Consider the following 18,549-nt stretch of genomic DNA (forward strand, 5'->3'; position numbering starts at 1 on the left):
AATTAAAATATACAATAGCAATTAATGACTCGTGTGCGCAATGCATTTAGGATTAGGGTTGCTTTGGGTAAAGAAAACAAGTTTGACAGAATAGGGAGGGTGAAATGCTATGCTCGGCATGTTGAATTAGGAAGTTTGTGTTTCCTAAAGCTCTCTTGTAAGGAATGAATGATGAGTGATGACTAAACTTTCTATTTTAGGAATGTACAGTCCATTCGACCCACTGGTATCGCCTGCTGGAGTAGCAGTGCACTGAAGGGCATGTACCACAGACCTCACAGTCCATACAATGCAGGGGGGCAGCCAGCCCCATCTCCTGAGGGAGATCCATTCTGTGCCCGTCATCTTAACCCTGGTAGTCTGTCTAGGGATGGCGGGGGGCTTCCACATACTTGAACGGGGGGCCCTCAAGTTTCGTTTTGCCCAGACGTGCCTTCATTTTGAGGGACCATTCCTTTTTTTTATCAGTAGACTTTGACCGAGAGCAAGCGAGAGAAAAGCTATAGACATACACGTAGTGAAATGGTGTAAAATGGAGAAAGCAGGGATGAAAAAACTGAGTGAAGAGACGGGAAATATAGAGTGATGGAAGAAAGATGCAGGAGGTGGAGTCATAACTATTCTCCTATGATATTTGGCAACCCCAGCATATGGTAGGACACTGAACGTGTTTTTTAATTTTTTTTAATAAGCACTGTAGACAACTAGTTCAGACCAGAAAGGAGGGAGTTCTTAGTTGGTAAACTGGCTATGAAGCATGCTAGCTCTGTAGCAGCACCAATGGGAGCGCGTAATCTTGTCCTCCTGTCATGTCAACATTGCCCTATTATCTAGGTGTATACCACCTTAGAAGTATTTGTCCAAAGAGGGAGTTGGTTAGGCAAGGGAAAAATAATGATATCTTTTGGCATAATAGTAATATCTTGAAGGAAGAGGTGAGATTTTTTCAATTCAAGTAAGTAAGTAAGTAATGGCCATTTCTAAAGCACACAGCTACCTTTACAGAGGCTCTCAGCGCCAGCCATGCTGCCGGTTTTGGGCCAGATGCTTTCAGGCTGAAACCTAAAATACAGTATAGTCGAGATATTCTTACCAAACTACAATGGGTAGGTAAAACCTGTACTGACCTGCGCATTGAGCTGCACAAAGCTCAGGGTGGAGTGCAATGCATGAACTGTGGCCTAACAACCGTGCACACCTCATTAACCACCCATACCCACATTGTCAATAAGACACGCCTCAGAGGAGTTTCTTGTGTTTTGTTCAATGTGAGGTCATTAATTAAGAACACTATTGCGTTTCGAGAGTTTGTGGAGACCAAACAAATAGATATAGTCTTTTTTACAGAGACCTGGGAAGACGCCTCTGCAGACCTGGATCTAGTACTGGCCTTACCTGCAGGGCACAAAACGCACAGAATACACCGGGTAGGGAAGAAAGGTGGGGGCATTGCCCTTATTCTCAAATCTAGCTTCAAGTCTTGTATAAAAATTAATATGCATAATAAAGACTGTGAAGAATTTGCTTTTAAAATTGAACTGCTTGGCCAACACTCATTTAATGGAATCTTACTCTATCGCCCGCCCAAATCCAAGGTCGCCTTCTTAGATAATTTAGGCACCATGTTAGCTCACAAAGCGGAACACCCCAACTTCACGTTGCTAGGGGATTTTAATTTCCATCTAGAACAATCTGCAACCCTGATACCAAATCACTCTTAGATCAAATGGATAGAGCAGAGATGTGCCAACTTGTCAAGGGCCCAACGCATAACGCTGGACACTGCTTGGATGGTATTTTCTCAAATAACCCCCTTACTGAGTTGGACTGGAGTTCTGCCCTTGATCTGGTCAGATCATAAGGCTATCTTATTTGACAAATCACTTCCGCAAAAAAATTGTCTTAAAACTAGTATTAGCCAGAAGTTCTGCAACTCATTAGCAGGATCCTTCCAACAGAAGGTCAAGGCGGTGTTTGACTTGTTTGCACAGCAGAATAAACGCCTGGTTCAAACACCAGACGAGCTTGACAGGAATCAATCAGTTCTATCTGCTAATTTATAAGCTCTGGTTGAATCAGCCCCCAACCGTTTTCTATTTTAATACATTGACAGTGGAGCAAACCTCTAAACTTATTGCTGCTACTAAATCTGCCTCTCCATTAGATCCATGCCCTCCCAAAATGTTGCATATTTCACCAGAGATTATAGCCATTCCTTTAACCGCTATTTTTAACTCAATGTTCACAAAAGGAAATTTTCCAACTTAATTGATAGAAAGCCTCCCTACTTCCATTATTAAAGAAACCTAATCTGGATGTTAAGGAGCCGCTCAATTATAGACCAATCTCAAGACTTCCATTTCCTGCAAAAGTAATTGAAAAAGCATTAAACACTGAACTCTCTGTTTTTATTAAAGACAATGCTATCCTGGATCCCTCTAAAATTGGACTTTGTGCTCAGACCAGCACAGAGTTGGCTCTCATCACAGCACCACAGGAGCTCAGCCTGATACTAGACACTGGGGGAATGCAGCGCTGATCCTCCTGGACCTGTCAGCAGCCTTTGATACTGTCAATCACGGGCTGCTGCAGGGGTAAGGCGCTATCCCTGTTAAGCTCCTTCTTTTCTGAGCAGTCTCAGGAAGTGGCTATGGGAAACATGGTGTCATCCACCTTTACGTTGCCTTGTGGGGTTCCTCGGAGATCTTCCCTGAGCCCAACACTCTTTAACCTCTATGTCACCCTTCTGGCTTGTCTAGTTAGAAAGTATGGCTTTGCCCTTGTGTCGTATGCGGATGACACAAAGATTGTCTTCTCGGTGAGCAGCTCTGCTAGCCAGACTGCTACTAGGTTTTGCGACTGTATGAGCCATATTGCAAAGTGGATGTAAGACAAGTGTCTGAAGTTTTGCTGCTGGGGAACAATCCCTCATTTTGGAGAAACAGCTGGTGGCCGGACCAATTGGACCCGTTGCCCAAGCCAGTGCCTAAAGCAAAAAATCGTGGTGTCTTGTTTGGCACCAAAATGTCCTTTGAAGCACAAAATAACTCGGCCACCTCTGAAAGCTTCTTTATCCTGAAAATATTGAGGAAAATTCTCCCTGCAATACCTATGGATCTAAGGAAGGCGGTGGTTTCAGTGCTGATTTCCTCCAGACTGGACTATTGTAATGCCCTCTTTTCCAGTGCTCCACGACGTAGCATCAACAAACTTCAATGGCCCAGAATGCAGCAGAAAGATAACCATTGGGCATCTCTAAATTTGAATCAGTCTCCTCAGCTTTGATCAGACTACACTGGCTGCCTATAGCTAAGAGGATCCAATTTAAATCTTTATGTATTACTTTTAAATCTCTTAACAACATGGGGCCATTAGAGCTGATAACATTCCTTACACCATAAACTCCTGCTAGAGCCCTCAGATCGGCCAAACTGAGAAACCTAGCTGTTCCCAGAGTCAGCAAGGTGAGATAGGGGGTAAGAGCTTTTCGGCCACAAAGGCTAGCCTTTGGAATTCCTTGCCTATCACGTTGAGAAAAGAACATAGTCTCTTTAAATTTAGGAAGGGCCTTAAAACGTGGCTGTTTGTGGTCTAATTGTTTACTTCCTTGTTTATACTGATTGGTTCACCAGGGTTTTGTCGCACTCGATACATTTTCCATCATAATCATCCCGGCACTCGCAGAAGGCTCAAGTGAGGGTCATTTGGCCATTTTGTCTGAATGAAGAGCCAGGATTTTAGTACCTTCCTGAATTCTAATTCTGATTCCATCTGCCGAAGGTTGACTGGCAAGGAGTTCAAGAGTTTTGCTGTTTTTACCGCAAAAGAAATTCTACCTTTCCGGGCTTTGCAGAATCTTGGAACCTGTAAAAGCTGCAAGTGGTTGGATCTCAAGACACGATCTTTATGATATAGATGCAACCTCTGCCAAAGGTACCTACGGCCCAGATCTCTAGTGACTCTAAACGCCAGGATCAATGATTTGAACTCTCTTCTACTAATTACTGGAAGCCAATGCAGCTGTCTCAAGTGAGGGGAGATATGGTGGCAGAAAGGTACCCGCCTAATCAATCTTGCAGTGAATTCTGGATTATTTGTAGCCTATGGATCAAGTAAGCAGGCACCTCCAGGTACAAGCTATTAGTGTCATCCAACTGTAAGGTCACCAAAGCATGCACCGTTGCTTTCCAGTGTTCCTCTGGCAATAAGGGTATGAATTTCTGAATAGATCTCATTTTCTAGAAACAAAAAGAGGAAATGTTTTGCACCTGTGCGTTGAATGATGGGTCCTTATCCAGCCTAATTCCCAAGTTTCTGATAGACTCTGATGGGATTGGCGGTGGATTAATCTCTGGCGGCCACCAGAGGTTAAACAGAGGGGGATGAGCCTGACTAAAAAACAGAACTTCCGTATTATCAGCATTCAATTTCTGGCAGTTCTCATTCATTCATTCAAAGATATTTTTTAAACAGTCCTTAAAATTGAGAAAGAATGCCACAAGTGTTCTTTAATAGAGAACACTAGCTGTCAAAACCTAGAGGCTAACATTCAGGTTCTCCCAACCCAGAGTCATGATATACAGGCAATCAGACTGACCACGTGTGACCATCTGAAAATAGACATATTTAACATCTACGCTAGAGGAACAAGAGGGAAAAGGCCAGGAGTTTTAGCGGCTCTCGATGATCTCCTAGATTCGCACCAAGATGTTCCTCACATATTAATAGCGGGGGACTTTAAAATAACGTTCGAACCTCTTACCCTTGAAGATGGTTACATAACAGTAGAAGTAGATGGTAAATGGGGTGTCCCATTATTAGAGTTATACCCCAAAAGGAAGTGGTCTGATGTGGCCATTCAAATGAATAGTATTTGCATGGAAAAGGGTCTACGGGCCTTAAATGGGCGTACACAATCTGATATACAGGGGGCATACACCTTTAACAATGGCCATAGTACTAGTAGAATTGATTATGTTTTGGTGAGCTCGGGACCATGGTATTCAGTGGTGGACATGGAAGTCACAGATAGAATAGAAAACGACCATAAACCCCTTTCTGCGGAATCCTGGATCTGAGCTTTCAAACGTCTGGCACACAATCTACAAATATGTATCCCATAGGCGAGGTTGTTTCAATTATCTACCTAATACGGCTTAAGTGGGTAAGAATAATAGAGATACCAGATATGCTAGATAACGCTCTCCAGAGTATAGATTGCGCCACTAATGAACTAGATTGTTGTAAAGAAGGGGTTGACCCAATAAAGTCAAAGGACCTGGGTATCTGATATTACAATAAACAATTGGTCCTCGACGAAAATTCACCATGTAAAACAATTACTGTATTTGGTTAGATCAATTTTCAACTCGTTCCTGAATAAATCTGTACAATTGATTAGATAGGTATACTGGCCCGCATTGTCAAATTATTACAAAAAATGCACCAAGAAACTGGAAATTTCACAAAAATCCAATCGGATTATCATATTTAATAGACAATTCAAAGGGAGAAAGAATTTAGCAAATCTTTTTACAAATATTTACATTAACAATAAACAAAAAATCGTTTCTAAGGTAAAAAAGAGGCGTGCACAGAGAAAGGTCAAAGTGTGTGCTCAGGTGATTGATCAGAGAGATCAGAAAAACAGAGTGTGGATTATTTATGTACAAACATGAGCCTGCCCTAGAAAAAGCTTGCAAAATTTTTTTTTCACTAATACTTTTTTGAAACACCACCTCCGTTATCCTAAGTTTGCACAATTGGTAATTGGATTTGGCAGGGAGGGAGGTGGGGGGGGAAGGGGCAAGGACTGATAGGTGCAGGCTCCCACAGGAGAATGTCGACGTTTCGACCCAACCATAAACCGGGTGGTTCAATTCCTCAACACAGGGTCTTCATCGGGACGGGAACTGGGGAGGGGACACAAAAGGTCTTTCAAAGTGCACGCAGGTTAAAAACCATTCACATTGGGCACCCTTGTGCGGTGTATCATCAACAGTGCGACGTTTTGTCCACACCCCAATTATTTTTGTGTTCACAATTAACACCACCAATAGCTTTCGGGACGCTCGCCAATGGAGAATCAAAATGAAATGCTAAATGCCCTATCCAGGGCGTGTTAGATTCAATCCTCTCTGAACACGCTAAGCGGCTCTCCGGTCCGGCTTCGCGTTATGGAATGCAGAATACACCGCACAAGGGTGCCCAATGTGAATGGTTTTTAACCTGCGTGCACTTTGAAAGACCTTTTGCGTCCCCTCCCCAGTTCCCGTCCTGATGAAGACCCTGTGTTGAGGAATTGAACCACCCGGTTTATGGTTGGGTCGAAACGTCGACATTCTCCTGTGGGAGCCTGCATCTATCAGTCCTTGCCCCTTCCCCCCCACCTCCCTCCCTGCCAAATCCAATTGCCAATTGTGCAAACTTAGGATAACGGAGGTGGTGTTTCAAAAAAGTACTAGCGAAAAAAAATATTTGCAAGCTTTTTCTAGGGCAGGCTCATGTTTGTACATAAATGATCCACACTCTGTTTTTCTGATCTCTCTGATCAATCACCTGACCACACACTTTGACCTTTCTCTGTGCACGCCTCTTTTTTACCTTAGAAACGATTTTTTGTTTATTGTTAATGTAAATATTTGTAAAAAGATTTGCTAAATTCTTTCTCCCTTTGAATTGTCTATTAAATATGATAATCCGATTGGATTTTTGTGGAATTTCCAGTTTCTTGGTGCATTTTTTGTAATAATTTGACAATATGGGCCAGTATACCTATCTAATCAATTGTACAGATTTATTCAGGAACAAGTTGAAAATTGATCTAACCAAATACAGTAATTGTTTTACATGGTGAATTTTCGTCGAGGACCAATTGTTTATTGTAATAACTAATGAACTAGAGGCCTGTGTTGCAGTAAATAGGGACCTAGCCAATTCAACACGTATACACAATACACAATTCACTGCATACTTACTTTTTTACGCAGGGGAAGAACTCTAAGGCAATTATTCCGAAAGTGGGTCAATGGTATATTAAAGAATGTCGAGAGACGCGTCAGGCCCTAGGGGCAGCCATCTAAGGGGGTTACCCCATAAAAGTTTGAGCAGCAAGGTCCCTCTATAGGGGCATCTAGGCGAAAGCCAAAAAATCATGGGACGACAAAAGGTGGCAGGAACTAAGGGAAGCCTGCGCCAAGAAAAACCCCAAAGAATTTTGGAAATATTATAAGTGGCCCAATGGGGACAGGCAGAGCGACCTCAAAAACCATCAATATATATAACAATAACCCTGTCACTTAGGTGAGTTATATATCAGTTTGTTTGTTGCAGAAAGAATGTCCCGTACTGATTTCTTCTGCTACAATACCACTATCATCCTTTATCTGGAGGTGTTGAACTGTATTTGACCATATATTTACAATTTTGAAATTGTAGAGGGAGAGGTGTGGTGCCGTGGCCAGGGCGACTGACGCTGGAGTCTGGGGATCATGGTTCGATCCCCAGCTCCGGCGAGAGGTAAGCCCAGCACCATCTGATTCTGGGCAATAGCTTGCTTAATCTTCCCGACGGCCCCCAGCGCCTAGAGACCCTTACGGGTGATTGTTCGCGCTTTACAAATGTGGATTAATAATATTATATATTATTATTATTATTATGGTTTATGAGTGTAGGGCAACCCTGTCCCTTGTTCCCCTCTGTGCTCCTGTTGAAATAGAGAGCGACCTCAAAACCATGTGTCACAGTCGGACTGGGTGAACCATTTTAAACCTCAATATGCTTCAATCCTATCAGAAGGGGAGGGAGAAATTATAAGAACTTTATACCTGGATGACACATTTAGCAGGGATGCGGTAGAGACAGCGCTCAAATCAGTACTGGTTGGAAAGGCACCAGGGCCTGATGGCATACCAGGGAATATCTTCTTATATGATATGGATAGATGGTGCCGCTATATCTTTTTGTTGTCAAATGCTGTTGCCCAAGAGTCCCCTATACCCGACTCCTGGAAGAGGGCAGAGATCATCCACGTTTTCAAGAAAGGGGACAAATCATGCCCGGTGAACTATAGGCCAATCAGTCTAATTGACTGTTTGCAGAAAATAATTGGGAGGATGGTGCTCAATAGAATACATGAATGGATTGAGGAGTTTGGGGTTTTGTCCCCTTTACAAGCCGGATTTCGAGCGTCCCTTAGCACCATCGATCAGGTGTTTCGATTTGTCCTGATATACTGGAAGATAGTGACCCTAGGTAAGGGAAGTCTTTATGCCGCCTTTGTAGATCTCGTCCCCGCACCAAATTATGGTTAAATCTACAAGAACTAGGGATTCCATCAGAGCTCCTGACCTTGATTATTAGATTGCATGAAGACAACAGCGCAAAGATTAGATGGGGTGGGCAGGGGGAAGTCACTGAAGCATTCCCTGTTGAAAGTGGCGTGTGCCAAGGTTGTGTGATGGCCCAAACACTATTCTCATTATATATTAATGGGATAGTTGACTATATGAGCTCTGCCCTGTCGGATGCCCCTGTACTGGCAGGCGATAAAGTGCCAATATTGATGTTTGCTGATGACACGTTGATCTTATCCAAGACCCCAAGCAGACTTCAGAAAGCCCTAAAAACACTCGAGGGGTTCTGTTCGCAGCAGGGCTTGGCGGACAACGTGTCAAAGACAAAATTAATGGTATTTAACCCGCACAGGGTATCCGAATGAATGATAGGCCGTTAGAACTGGTCAAGGAATTCACCTATCTCGGGGGTAAACTTTCAAGATAATATGAAGTGGGACCATTAGATTGAATTAGCTTCCCTTAAACATAGGCAGCTATCGGGGATTTTACACCTGGAACACAATCCTTCACACACAAAACCCATTAGCCCAGTCTTAGAAATCTATAATATGAAAGTCATTAGCTCAGCCCTCTACTGTTCGGAACTTTGGGGGTGCGAGAACTTAGGAACTCTCACTTCTTCAGAAAATAGGTTCTTGAGAAAAATGACTAGACTGCCACAAAGTACCCCAATGAGCCCACTATTAATTGATCTGGGGAGAAAACCAATCGCAGCCGTATCTAAACTCCGACCCCTCCTTTATTGGAGGAGACTCAGGACTACGCCGGAGCCTGCAGCCTATCTGAAAGGTTTCTTAGATAAAATAAGGGCTGACACTCTACACCATATTAAATGGCTATGGGTGGTCAGAGACCTCTTGTCAAACTTAGGTATGTCCCTCATATGGTTGGATCCCAAAAACTCAAACTTTCCCACAAAGGAGGTTCTGAAAGTCAAATATTGGGAATGGTTCCATTATAAAAATATTAGAGAAAGTGAGCCATCTTCCCTATCAGGCCTTTTTTGTGTCCCTTTGAGGTCATCACTTACATGTCAGATGCTTGTAAAGGAGACCTGGGGCTACTTCATAGCTTGTTTCTCCCCAATGTCTGTCAGGCCCAGTTTCCAATGTGATAATTTCGAGTCATCAAACTCATTCTAGTTATAGATTTCAAGACTCCCCACCCCTTACTTGACAACTGGATGTGGGCAAGAGCACGTCTCCAGGGGAGGATCCACCATCCTTAGTGGGTTATTGCAGTTCACTGGATGAGCCATTGCTCAATTCCCTGTGCTGTCGCCTATCCTGTTCCTGTCACCTTTGTGGCCCAGCTGCTCTTCCTTCTTCAAGCCAGTCCCACACTTCTTCCGGCATAGTGAAGTACCACGATTTGCCACCGTCCATTACTCTAAGCTTAGCCGGAAACAACATCACTATTTAAGACTCTCCGCCCTCAATGCTCTCTTAACCTCATCGAAGGTACGTCTTTGGCGCTGCACTAACAAGGTAAAATAAGGAAAGAACCTTATTGTAGCATTGCAATGGTTTAGTACCCTGACTATGTTGGTTCTGGGTGGGGCCCCTGGCTTTGACGGAGTACTGTGGGTCCGGTCAATGGAAAGGAAATAGTAGAGGCACTTCGGTTTCTGCTGATGGATGATTAGGTCCTCCAGGAAGAGGTCCATTGAGGTGCCTCCATTCCCCCAGGCACCCCCACCACCCTGATGTTGTTTCTGCAGGCCTTCCTCTCTTGGACCTCAAACTTGGGAGCCATTATTTTGTGTTGATGTGATAGTTGTTGTACTCTTTCTTACAGTTTTCGAGTGGCAAATTGGAGATTGCTAATGTTAGTTTCTGCTATCACGACTTTCTCTGGGGTTTTATTCATGTCTTTCAGGAGCAGGCTTACCTCTATGGTGACCTTCTCTATTTTAGACTTGGGGGTCTCTCCCAGGTCATGAATCGTCGCCATTATGGCCTCCAGCGAGGGCTCCACCATTTCCTGGTTTCCAGACATTACTGCTTCTTCCGCCATCATTTGCCTGGGCACAGCATATTTATCCAGTTTATTAGTCTGGGCTGTGGGTTCCCCCTTCGGTTGCATGGTGGCTGTTTTGGTGGGGTTTGGGGTATATTTCCCCAGCTGCTGCCTTAAGCACATGGATGTTGCGGCCCCTATGCTTCAATCTCGCGTTTGGCACCCCCCTCACTTGTCTGTCACTACGAGCATATCAGTATTAGCACTGTGCTTCAAGCAGATATTGATCTTTGGACGTCCCACTTCCAGTTTATCAATAGTCGCTTACTTCGGTTCACACTACTGAGGCCTGGTTTCTTGGGTTCAGGCACCCTCCTCACAGGCTGATGTGCGCTCACTTTGCAATTAATTTTACTGCAGTATTCCCACTGCTTCCGCAGCTCTATTTCTGCATTTTCCACCGATGCATCCCGCTCCCCACTGACCTTAAGCTACGATTGTCACTCTTTGCTTGTCTGTATGTCTTCAATCCAGGCCAGGCAGGGCTTACCGTCTCTTGGATGGCACCTAGGCCATGTCGGAGAGACTGTGACAGGCCGTTCCTTTGTGGCTGAGCCCTCTTACCATGTTCAAGGCCCACGCAGGGCATCCAGATGTTTCCAAGCCCACCGGGGATCAGTTCTGGATGTCTTTGCACCTTTCTCTCTTGCTCTTCTCTATGAGGGGCGGGAGGGGAGGTTTCAATCACAGCAGTGGCTCGCAGAGGTGTCGTCAATGTCCCCACCGCCTTCACCTCCAAGGGGAAGGGAGCCAAGAAGGCCGCTAACACTAATCCAACCCAGGCAGCAGCCCAAACCGCTGGTCTCCACGCAGGACAGGTCTCAGTTTGCGGTTGCCATTCTCATTCTCCGGAATGCTGGTCTCTGCATCCTCAACCACCGAGGATCGCATTCTCTGATCCAGCTCTGTCTCTAAGCATGTTCTTCACTACTGGGGCACCCTGGAGTGCCCAAATAATCAGGGCCGGGCAGATAATTAGCAGATAGAGGACGGATCTGAGAGGGCCTTCGTGGAGCTCACAGATTATGCGACGATCTTGGCTGGTGCAATGCCATGTCCCCATAAAAGTTCGACCTTTTAGTTTTTCTGATTTGTACATGCAAATCTTTGTAGGTGCAAAAGTATTCAAATGGTAGGATGGGTAATTGCAAAGTGTTAGGTGCTTGCTAGTAGTACACCGTAATAAGCAATAATTCAGAAAGCTTGTGCTTCCAGTTTATAGTAAATCTGAACTTCAGTCAACAGAGACTGGTAATTGTCAGTGTAATGCGCCAAGTCCATTCAAAGGTCAGTCAGCTTTCTCCATAAAAAGATCCAAATGATAAAGAGAACAATAGAAAAAAGTGACAATAAGTAAACTAGTGATGAAAAGTAACCTGAAGGAGTGAGATAAAGTGGCAGGTTGGTGGTGAATGAAAGGGGCATGAGGTGGAGTCAATTCTACGCAGCCTTAGGGCCTAATTATGAATTTGGCAGTACATAGGACTGCCAAACCCATGGTGGAGGTGTGGAGGTGGTCGGGAACCAGTGGTCTGACTGCCGTATTACAACTCTCCAGGGACCCGCTATCTCACAATATGCTTGGTGATGTCTTTGCGGCACCGCCAAGCATATTAAAAGTTGGTTGTCACAGCCATGAAAAGGGTATTTAATCCAAACAATGGTACAAAGTGTTTGAGAAATTTCAATTGCATAAACAAATACCAACAGTGAACAATTAATTAAGACAAAAACACATCAGTGCACACATAAAAAAGTGAAAAATAGAGAAACTGGCACTCCACCAGATACCTCCGCATTAGAGGATCAGCTGCTGGACGGCCACCTGCCTGAAAAGGCCATTTCCTAACCTATCGAAAACTCATTAATAATATTGAGGACCCCCTTTTGGCGCCATGACACAAATGGACTGAGGACGGAATCGAATTAGACAACGAGGGTTGGCAGGCGGCGGTCTCCTCCCCCAAAACAGTAGTGATCCCGACGTGACTCAGACTGGTGCAGTTAAAGATCCTGCACAGAATTTACATAACTGGTCCCCAATTGGTACACATGGGTGGGCTAGCAGACAGATCTTGTAGGTGGGAATGCACACAAATGAGGCCGTTCATACACCTATTATAGCACTGTGAGCCGATCCAGGAATATTGGCAAAACATACACGCAGTCATGAGTGAAACACTGGGGGTAGACATCAAACCAGAAGTGCCCAGATGCCTTCTTAACATCTGGGAACCTTCTGACCTCAACACTTTTACCATGCAATGGGTGACACTTGGCTGAATGATCGCCAAGAGAAATATTGCGCAACTCTGGTGAGCTCCGCACACACCCAGTTACAGATTGAGAGAAAGACCTTGACTGTTGTATGCTAAGAAAAAAGACAGTTTACGTGGACCGTGGCTGCCCCCAAAGATGGTCTAGGATTTGGGGCCCCTGGAATGCATACCGCGTCGATACATGTACCCCTCCCCGCGACGCTGACATGGATGACCCCCCATCCCCTTGAAATCCGACTAATTATATCACTGTCCTTGTATGCATTTCTAACTTCACTGTAAATTCCTTTACTTGACTAATGTGAATTTGTACCTCTATGTCAAGATTTTTTAATAAAATGAATTATAAAAAAAAATAGAGAAATGGCCCATAAAGAAAAAATCTAGAAAACATACACAATTTATTCAATAAAAAGTAATATCATAGAGCTCAGAGGTATAAGCTGGTACATATAACATTTGAATTAATTTGTTGCGTGATGGAATGATTTCAACCACACATATGAAGGGAGCATAGAGGAGAAGGGTTCTCCTACCCCGTGGCTAACTCTGCCTGATTCACTCAAAGCAGTCACTGAGGTAACCGAATGACTGGAGTTGAATAATAAAAATTGCTTTCAACTACTCATCATTTTAAAAATATTTTCTCCGGTGCATTGACAAATGCTATGCTCGCTCTTTTATGTGATTGGAAACTGTCTGTTTGGATGCGCAGCTAAATTTTATGTCCTGAAGATGACCGTGTATTTATAACAAAGTTCAAAACGTTGTCGACGCAACTGTGGCTGCAATTAATGGAGGACAAATTTCTTGTTTGTTGTAGTTTCAGTGTTGCTCTGAAACTCCTTTTTCTATGTCACCTTTTTTTTGTTTGCCACTTGTCTGGTTTTGTATTTTATCAAATGTTACATGTATCAGCTTATACCTCTGAGCTCTATCATATTACTTTTTATTGAATACATTTTATATGTTTTTCTAGATTTTTCCTTTGTGGGCCGTTTCTCTAGTTTTCACTTCTTTATGTGTACACTCATGTGTTTTTTTGTCTTAATTAATTGTTCAGTGTTGGTATTTCTTTGTGCAATTGAAATTTTTCAAACACTTTGAACCATTGTTCGGATTAAATATTGATTGCCCCTGGTTCAGCTGGATAGGGCTGCCCCTGTGGTGGTTAATGCCATGAAAAGGGTGGCAGAAAGGCACAAGTGAGCCCTACCGGGTCCCCTGTTGCCTCAAGGCCTTTGGGATGCATGCAGAGGGGCACTTGATGTGCCCCCTCTTGTATGCATGTATCCCCTGTTCCAGCACTGCATAGATTTTAGAATCCTGGAACGTGCTGTGGCTGTCCCAATGCGCTGCCTTTATAAAGCTTGTGTAATCCTATGTGCGGTCGACGATGGAGTTTGGCAGTGCGGTAGCGGGTGGTGGCACACTGCCCCCTCCCACACTGCCAAACTCTTAATCAGGCCCTTACTTTTTTTGCACCCCTGACATTCGAAATCTCAAATTCTCAAGCATGCAGGTATGTTTAAAATGCAGTTATGATTATGAATTAAAAACAAAAATGACTAAAACAGAAAGTTATGGTTAGGAGCATAATCCATAGCTCACACAAAAGCCATGCAAACTACAACTTGCATGCCAAATGCAATGCTCATGACCTCAACAGTAATGAAACAGATGCAAGTACAAGTGTTTCAAATCATTTTGAAGATTATATTACTTACCACATTACCCATACCACTTTGAAAGACATGGCTACAAATGCATTATAAGTTGGTCTGACTATGTGTTGTTGTTTAGATACATCTCACTTGTTATTTATTGGTATAAATAATATCAGAACATAAGCATTGCATTTTGTGTGCAAGTTATAGTTTGCATGACTGTTTAGGATGATTAGGAGCAAAATTTATGGATTTTGCTCCTAATCATAACCTAGCCTGGCAGTTCTGGATGGACTGTTCCTATTGGAGCAGGACCATGACTGGTTTGCATAAGATAGGTCTCTGATGTGGCATAGTGGCTGAAAAACGATGGGCTGAAACGTAGCCCGAGCAATTGAAAGTCGATTAGATTAATTCAAGCATTTCATTCATCACCTTGCTATTTGTTATTGTAAAAGTTGAGAGTATCTTCTGAAATATCAATAGGAGTTTGGTAAACTGGAGAGAATCTGGCCACAGCAAAAGATATAAACATCAACCAAAATGTTTGGTGTGTTTCATACACAAACATTTCCAATGCTATTTGTTTTACTATGGAATAGTTACACGAAGCCACTCGAGGGTGGAAGCTCAAGTTAAAATAAAATCCAGCGGAAACGATGATGGAGGACATTGTCTAACGAAATAAGAGTGATCTGGCAAGTGTAACAACTATGGCCTGGGGTTGTGTCTTTTACTAGTCTATACTTCCCCATACTGTTACTTCTCCACTGTTATCTTAACCTAACTGTACTTGTTCCACTGATCCAAAATACTGAAAAAGGCTTATTTTGACCCATATTTGGTCTTACCTTCACTCCGTCCACTATACCAAACCCTAAACCTTAATATTATGCTAAACGTTTCCTCAGACATGTTTAATACCGCTTAATTGCATTAAAGTTCATGCTTACTAACCTTTATTCTAAACCTAAATTGATAAGAATTATATGTTTATTTAAATAAAATATTACCTTATTCTAATGATAAACTTAACCCCAGACCGAAAATATATTTAACCAGCAATTTTTTAAAAATATATACATAATAATGCTCATATTAATCAAACGCTTTTTTATTTCCATGTTTAATTAAATGAATAGCTTTATTGTAAGCCAAATGTTAGCCCTAATCTTATCATTAATTTCATTTAAATCAAATTAAATAGACATATTGAGTTGCATCAAGTCTTACCATACTCCCAAATTAAATTCTGTTGAAAAGATAATTATAAAACGTATTCTAACCCTAATGCTAACCCTAAACTTACAATTGATTGCAAACATTTACATTTGGATGACATTTTTGTCACACCGCCACCAAAGAGGTATATTGGTATTTGCTGTTGCTAGAAGTGTGAAAAATAGTAATTTTTTCTTTACACATTTCAATTTAAAAGAATGTAATAGTTTTAATTCCATCCCAAAAATCACGTTGATTTATTTTAGATGGAATATGATTAAACTCATACACTTCTTTAGCAGTAACCCTAAACAAAAGTATGTTAATATAGATTACTTGCACATCATATAAACTTTTTTTACCTGTAATACTAAATTATACTTACTTTAAAAGTTGTTTTCCTACTAGTTTGGGCAACGTGATGTTGTAACTCTGTAAATGCAGACACATGCAGACAAAGTAAAATTCCTGTAAAAGTACTTACAGGGTAGTAAATGTCAGACAAAGGAACGGAGAAGAGTAAAGGTCAGTCACCCAGCCAGCCATGCCCCTCATGCTTTGCCATGTTTTCGAAAGTCAGACAGTGAAAAGGAGATTAAAAGAGAGAATGAAAACAGGATACATTCAGGTTTTTACGTCTCACCTACACACAGCTTTTTAGCTGTCTGTTGTCCAAATCCTATTGAGGGCAATAAAAATACTCAAAGTGGGCTTTGGGCCAGCCCATTGCTTTCCAATGGGTAGCTTCCTTGTCAATGTAATTTGCATGCTTCATATTTGGTGGATTTCCTTCCTCTTCTTGTGTTTGTCCCTACTCTGGAGCAGAGTTTTTTTTGCCATGCTTTTAATTGGATGTCTTGATTCCTTCAACTGCTCACATTCAGGGAACAATTTTTTCAGCACTCAATGGAGGGGAATGTGTTTTCTTACTCTCTTCGTGTTCTATTACCCCACAAATAAATGCCCTCTTATATGCTCCCTCCGCCATCTCCCTAGCTCGTCTCTTATTTCCCCTACAACCCCCACCCATGTCAGACTTTTTTTTCTTTCTTTTTCTTCACCCTCCTCCTGGCCTCAGGCTGCTTTGTTCCTCCTGTGCCACCCTCCCCCTCTCCCTGTTGCTATCCCTGTCATGAGTTTTGTGTTGTTTAATTATTTTTAGGTTTCGCGGGGGCGTTTCTGGGTCTTTTTTTAAGTCCCGCCCTCTCCTCCTCCCATTGGCTGGAATTTTACCTTCCAGCCAATAGTAAGGGGAGAGCACGAAAAACACGCCCCCGAATCCCTACAGGGCGCGCTGTGCTTTCCGAGCAGCATCTACCGAGGACATGAGGTAAGCCTCTGCCCCCCTGTTTGTGCCGTTCTTTGTGCCCCTGCCCCCCTGTTTGTGCCGTTTTTCCTGCCCCCCTGTTTGTGCCGTTGTTTCTTGCCACTGACTCCCTGTTTGTGCACCCCTTCCCTCCGCCCGCAGCTCTCCTTTGTCCCGCTCTAGCCCCCCCTTCCCTCTACCCATGTATTCTTTGCCGTGCTGCCTGCTCGTGATGTATTTAACCTCGCACTCTCTTGTTCCTTTAGCCCTTCTGTTCTTGCTCTCTTCCCTTCATCCATTCCTGTGTTTCTCTCTCTTTCCTCCGCATATCCCATTCTCCTTTTCACTGTGCCCCCACCTTCTTGTTCCTGCTTTAATTTTCACCAATATTTTCCGGTCTGCTCCACCGATTCATGCGAGATTTTATCTTCAACTTGCGGCGCCCACCCCCAAATACCGACACCACCCCCCCGCCGCCCCTTCGCGTCCCTGTCAGGTGCAGGAGACGGAGCCATGTTTCACGGAAATAGAATTGCTGTGGGTTCTTTGTTTTTCTTCATACTAAGGGGTGCTAGGAAAACCACATTAAATATAATCGCTATAAAATAAGCATAAACCGTTGAAGGAGAACCCAGCAGTCGCAAAACCCTGAGAGCTGTACCTGCTCCCGGAGGGCTACGGTGGTGCCCGCAGCCTGCGTGACAACACAACTGTTGTTTGACGCTGCCTGGCTCGAGCGCCACGGATCCGCCTTCTAGCACTTTCTGCCACACTCTTGTCCCTACTTTGGGCGGCAAAGTGCAGGGGTTGTAGAATCGCACTGACGCTAACTTCTGCAGCCGGGGCTCAAGCGCCTCTCAAGGGCTCCAAATATCACACACACCAAGGGCCAGTGGTTTCATTCACACTCGCACCAGCCTGTAAGCTGGGACCAACCTTTATCTCAAACCGCAGACAGGAGTCAAGCTCACCTCACACTGCAGAGTCCAGACATGCATCACACCAACGCAAACTAGAGGGCTCACCCTCACGCTGCACAGGTGCAAATGTCACACTCAAGGAAACTGCAGGGGTCTCAGTCACACACTCAGCCAAAATGTAAGTGGCATCAACATTCACCCAACACTGCACAAAGGACTCCAGTTTACCGCACACTGGAGTCCAAATCTTATTACGCTTGTGCATTAAACTAAAGAGGTCTCATCCTCACACTCACCTCAAACCGCAGCTGGGACCAACCCTCACCCCAAACTGCTGCCAGGACTCAAGCTCACCTCGTACTGCAGAGTCTAAAAATTAATTACACTCACGCACAGTACTGAGGGCTCATCCTCAAACTCCAGCTGGGACCAACTTCACCCCACACTGCCTGGAAGACTCAACTTTAATGCAGACCACAGGGGTCCAAATATTGCCCTCACGCAATCCACGCCGGTCAGCAGCTCCTTTTCGCTGCCTTGTCAAACTCTGCCTCACTTATTTCATATACGATATGATGTCACCAGCATTCCTCTTCCCTCACCTAGTGAGTTTCTTCAGTGTTATCGTTTTCTTTTATGCTGATGTTTCCGATTTCTTCTGTCTTTTTTTGCTACCTGTGGACAAGCGCAGGTCGGTGAGGGGGTGGAGAGCTGTGGGTGGAAGTGGGTGTGGAGTGGTTGTTACTAGAAGTTATTTGTCCAGGGCGGGGCATTATCCAG

General features: G+C 43.6%; 1 protein-coding gene across 1 annotated transcript in view; it reads left to right on the forward strand.

Annotated features, from left to right (window-relative positions):
* RXFP1 (relaxin family peptide receptor 1) overlaps nucleotides 1-18,549 on the forward strand; it is a 955,071-nt gene that overhangs the window by 536,254 nt on the left and 400,268 nt on the right. The gene's annotated exons all lie outside the window — the stretch shown is intronic.

The sequence above is a fragment of the Lissotriton vulgaris genome, chromosome 3_1 (assembly GCF_964263255.1).
Source record: "Lissotriton vulgaris chromosome 3_1, aLisVul1.2, whole genome shotgun sequence".
NCBI classification, from domain to species: Eukaryota; Metazoa; Chordata; class Amphibia; order Caudata; family Salamandridae; genus Lissotriton; species Lissotriton vulgaris.